This window comes from Coenobita brevimanus, chromosome 63 (assembly GCF_032717465.1).
Source record: "Coenobita brevimanus isolate Jiangsu-jjx chromosome 63, ASM3271746v2, whole genome shotgun sequence".
Taxonomy (NCBI): Eukaryota; Metazoa; Arthropoda; class Malacostraca; order Decapoda; family Coenobitidae; genus Coenobita; species Coenobita brevimanus.
In genome coordinates, this window is record NC_137016.1 from 8,778,102 (window position 1) to 8,783,856 (window position 5,755).

Below are 5,755 nucleotides of genomic sequence, written 5' to 3' on the forward strand. Positions count from 1 at the left end.
CCTGATACGCCTTGTGCAGGCTACACAGACCCACCTCCATGGGCACCTCCACCCTTCAAGTTTGTTTGTCCGGGGGAGGGGAGGGCGCGTAACAGCGTCCCTGCTCTCCTTCGGCAAACTGCTTTAGCTCGGGTAGCAGCTCTGCGGCGCACGACGACCGCAGACTACTACACCGACGGCTCTTACTTCAGACGAAGCTGCTGGCGCAGCCTTCGTCTGCGGAGAAGAGGTGGTGTCGTAGCACCTAACGCAGGGCGTATCAGTGTTCCAGACGGAGCTCACAGCTATTTTAGGCGCACTTAGACACACACATCAACATGCGCACCATAGTGTTGTAGTGCACTCTGATTCACTCTCAGCAATTCACGCACTCCGTTCATACACCTTGAGGGACAACCCCTTCTTGTTGTCCTCCATTTATACATATGCGAATAAAATCGCACACGGCGGAGAAAAGGTCATAATACACTGGGTACCTGGACACGTGGGTCTGGCAGGTAATGAACGTGCTGACCAGGCAGCACGAGCGGCATGGTCCCTCCCTGAAATAACATTCTTTCTCCGCGATAGCCCAAACAAAATCCTGGCACCTGTAACACGAGAAATATCGCGGTGGAACAGGGAGGAACATCAAATTCGGGTTGCAGAAGCCTCCCACTCGGCGACGTGGTACGGCAGAGCTACACAATGTGAACAACTACCACCTCTGCCCCACATACCAAACTACATCATAGTCTGTCTGCGTCGCCTGCGGCTTGGTTATCTTTGCTACAAACAAATTAAAAATACCTGCCCAGACCCATGTGAACACTGCCAGGACACCGACAATATGCCGCTGCACCATTATATTTTACGGTGCCCAGTTACTAACCCCATAAGAGCCAGTTTAAGCAGACGCTTCACCTGGACACATAACGATGACATTGATGCTCCTGCCGTCATCGCCAATGCATCACTTACTACCATCCTCACCATCGTAGGAAAATATCCACCTCCACGCTAAAAAAATAGAAAGTGCAAGACGGCACAACTCTGAACGGGCTCACAAGTTTGCCCGTGTCTCAGCAAGCTGAGGCAAATATCCCACACACTCACAATAAATGCTAGACAACTTAGAGGACTTTTTGTTGTTCATTATAACTGGTGACCCAAGAGTGACCTGCCTACACCATTATGCCTGCTGACAATGTAGACAGGAACAGACCCCAATAGTGAATGCCGTTGCGGTAAGGCTGTTGCTCTTCTCTTCCAAGGAGCCAATCTTCTGGTTCCCGCGGGCACCGTTGTGGTAAAGCTGTCGCCCTTCTTTTCCAGGAGCCTATCTTCTGGTTCCTGCGGGCGAAGGTTCAGTTCCATCAGTGGAAAGACACCGACCACCACACCAAGGCAGAATACATACTGGATGCCATTCCAGGAGACCTGTTTCCCCACATCTCGGCATGGCTGGATGAAAAGGACAATGATGTCAAATATGAGGATCTCAAGAATTACCTCCTGCAAGAATTTACACTGTCAGCAACTGGGCCCAACTTCTTCTCAGTATGCCACAACTACCCCTGGAGGACATTACAGCACATGAGGCATGGAATGAGATGCAAGCTCTTGCTAGACTGCCTGAAATAGACCCTACAACCAAGCAACCACTCCTTGTAGACCCACTTCGTGAGCTATGGCTGTGATGTCTTCCCCCTTCTGTGAGGGCTGCCTTACATGTTGCTGACGAAAGCCCCATGGATGCCCTCATAAAGAAGGTAGATGAGCTTATCAATGCTGCCAAGGCTTCCTGTATCTCTGACACCATCTGCTTTGCCCCATCCGAGGAGCTTCCCAAACACCAACACCACTAAAACCTTCACACACGTCAGGCTACCCATCAACCAGATCTGTAACCGCACACCTGGAACTCGCGGTCAATTCCTGCCTTTCGGACTGTGCTACTATCACAACAAGTTTGGAGCAACTGCACGCAGTTCCATACCTGGATGCCAGTGGCCAAAAAACGTGTAACTGGGCTGCTGCTAACTGCATCAGTGGCCTCTCAATACCCCAAACTTCCGAACACTCACGCATTCAGTACACCGTGATCAGGATTCTACATAAGAGATACCTTATCTGGCTACAAGTTCCTGATTGACACAGGTGCCTTCTGTTCCTTATTTCCTGCGACAGTGAAGGATAGGAACCACCACAGGAAGCCACCAACCAACATCAAACTCGTTGCTGCCAATGGAACCAACATTCCAACCTACGGTACTCGAACCTTCATCATCAAAGCACCCAGAGACAGCTTTTCCTGGGAGTTCATCATCGCTGACGTCAAGATGCCTCTCCTCCTGGGTCATCACGGCTTACTTGTTCATGTCGCCAACTGTAGACTGCTGGATGTAGTCACCTTCTGGACGGCACCTCTTGGTTCTCACCAACACTACACCGGAGTTTGCTCCGTGAGAACTGATGGCCCCTGAAACATCCTCTACCAAGAGTTCCCTAATATTTTCCGACCAGAGCTACGTCAGCAGCCTGATGAGCCTGCCAAACATGGCATTTTTCATTACATCAAGACAGTAGGTCCTCCTGTGCAACCCAAATTCAGATGCATATCTCCTGAGAAACTTGAGGCAGCTAAACTAGCATTTGCTGACATGGAACGTATGGGTCTCTGCCAGAAAGCATCGAGCTCATGGACATCACCTCTCCATCTTGTTGAAAAACATGATGGAACCTGGCGACCTTGCGGTGACTACAGACGCCTTAACCTTGTCACTGAACCTGACTGCTACCCTCTACCTAACATAGCAGACCTCACCTCCAACCTATATGGGACCAAGATTTTTTCAAAGCTTGACCTCCTGAAAGGGTATTTCCGAGTCCCCGTACACCCCGAAGATGTACCCAAGACAATGATCATCACACCATTCGGGACCTATACCTTCAACTATTCCACCGTTGGTCTCTGGAATTCAGGTGGCACTTTTCAATGCCTAATGGATGGTATCCTTGGTAACCTCCCCTACTGTGTCTGCTATGTGGATGAGATCCTAGTTTTCTCCAAGAACACCAGAGAGCATCTTCAGCACCTTCGGATAGTGCTATGAACACTTAGGGATAATGGTCTAGTTGTGCGTCTCGACAAGTGCCTGTTTGGTGCCACGTTTGTGGAGTTCCTTGGACATAAAATATCACCAGCTGCTGTCTACCCCTGCTCAAGCAAGATGGAAGCAGTGGCAAACTTCCCGTCCCCCACCATCATCAAGGGCCTCCAAGAATTCATCGGCATGGTAAACTATTACCACCGTTTGCTCCCAAGGATTGCTCATACCATGAAACCTCTCTACAATGCTCTTGCTGGGAAACAGAAGAAACTGCAATGGAGACCGAAGCAGAAGAAAGCCTTTGAGGGTACGAAGACCGCTCTCGCATCAGCTACAACACTTTCATTCCCATGCCTTAGTGTTCCACTCACCCTCACCACAGATGAGCCAGTCGCTGTAGAGGCTCTTCTTGAGAAAACAGTTAATGGTACACCCCATCCACTGGGATTCTTCAGCAGAAGACTATGGCAAGCGGAAACCAAATACAGTAATCTCTCCACTATCTGATGTAATACAACCAAAGGCATGTACGGAAAGTGGGTCCGTCCGGATAGTGGGCCCCTGCCTCCTGGACTGGTACTTATGGACGCTAACCCAGCCTAACTTTGGAAGCCACCTAAATAACTCTCTACCAGACATGCATAGCACCTATTTAAGACCCTATTAATGCCAGTAATGGAAAGGAACCAGAGAATAAGGAATTAGAAGTGAGTATGGAAAATATTTAGCAGTGCACTGGGTACTTACAGCACATCTGTGGCCTCCTCCTCTGAGGCTCTGGCAGTGGTGAAAATGCTCTTGAAGCACGTACAGTAATCCAGTGTTGTGCTACACTGAATTCTTTCCACTGTGAATTATAATTGTTTAACACTGCACATTCTGTTCATAATTTCCCCACGCCAGTTTCAACCACCAGTTTCAACTTCCAATTTGCACTCCACACTTAATCCTTTGCACTCCAAATTCTAATTTCTTAACACTGTAAATTCCCATGTGGTCTGGTGGTGAGGTATTGCAGTTTATTTACTCACAAAAACGAGCACATGCGGCATCCATTGCAACGAACTTCTACTCACAGTGGTGGTTAGGCAGTAACTGGTAAGAGGTGAGGAAGGAAGGGGTGAAGGGATAAACACAGCTCTTCAGTGCCATGCACCAATTTCAAATTATAGGTGGGAACAAATTTGGACTTGAGGGGTATTTTTTTCTTTTTTTTGGCCATTTTTGGGTTCCGAAGGTACAGGCCCACAATGTCCGGTAAGTGGGGAATCCAGATAGTGGGCGTCCGGATGGTATAGGGATTACTGTACAGCACCTTCGACTGTGAACTGCTTGCTGTCTACCTAGCAGTTCGCCTCTTGAAATACCTTCTGGAGGGCACACCATTCACCATTAATACAGATCATTGCCCGCTAGTACACGCTTTTTCCAAGCCTAGTGATGCATGCTCTGCCAACCAACAACGACATCTCTCCAACATCACTGAGCTCGGATGCACCATTGAGTATATGCCAGGGGAAATGAACCCGGTAGCCAATGCCCTCTCGAGGGTGGAGATCAATGCCGTCCACCTTGGAATCAACTATGATGACATAATTACAGCTCAAGAGGAAGACCCCGAGACTACTGCCTACCGTACTGCCATCACCAATCTACAATGGAAGGACATCTTTTTTGGCGACAGCGGCTGTACCATCCTCTGTGATGTCAGCATGGGCCGCCCTTGTCCTCTCATCCCAAAGCTCTTTCACTGAAAATTTTTTGACCTCATCCACGGTTTGTCGCACCCATCAAGATGCTTGACTGCAAAGCTAATGAAGCAAAGATATGTCTGGCATGGCATGAATAAGGACGACAGCCAGTGGGCTCAATGCTGCTTTGCCTGCCAGACCAGCAAGACAGGATGGCACATGGAGTCAAGGACAGGAGAGTTTCCCCAACCTAAGTGCCGTTTCGGACACCTGCATGTAATCAGATGGCACCCAGTACCTCTTCACCACTACTCAGCACTCCACATGCTGGCCTGAAACTATCCCTATGAGGCAAGCCAAGGCCCAAGATTGTGCAGAGGCTCTCCTGCACATTTGGATCAGCCACTTTGGTGTTCCAGATGATACCTTTGACCGGGGCCCCGCCTTCATATCCCAGCTATGGACTGAGCTAATGGGAACAAACATCCATCACATTACTGCTCTCAACCCGGCTGCCAATGGTATGGTTGAATGAACCCATCGCACGCTGAAGGCTGCGCTGATGGCACAATGTGTTGGACCTGAGTGGAGGGCTCAGCTCCCTGGGTACTACTTGGCATGCGAACATCAAAAGAGGGACTTAACGTTTCCTCTGCTGAAATGGTGTTTGGAGAGACTCTTGCTGTCTCTGGCGAATTTTTTTCCGCCACCCACACTCCCTGAGATGATGCCTACCTCGCCAGACTACGTCACATCATTGGCAGACACATGCCTTACACTCAGACATACAAGGATTTGCCTCCTCAACACCTTCCCAAGTTGCACCACTCCCGTAAGTATGTCTTTGTAAGGAACAATGCCCACAAATCACCCCTCACCTGCCCTTACCAGGGGCCGTATGCGGTCTTAGAATGCAACACCAAGGCATACCGACTCAGCATGGCCGGGCGCAGTGACTGTGTCTCGATTGAC

At 49.4% G+C, this 5,755-nt stretch overlaps 1 pseudogene; it reads left to right on the top strand.

Moving 5' to 3' along the window:
- Positions 1 to 829: 829 nt before the first annotated feature.
- On the top strand, positions 830 to 2,007 carry LOC145404253 (uncharacterized; annotated as a pseudogene).
- Positions 2,008 to 5,755: the final 3,748 nt, after the last annotated feature.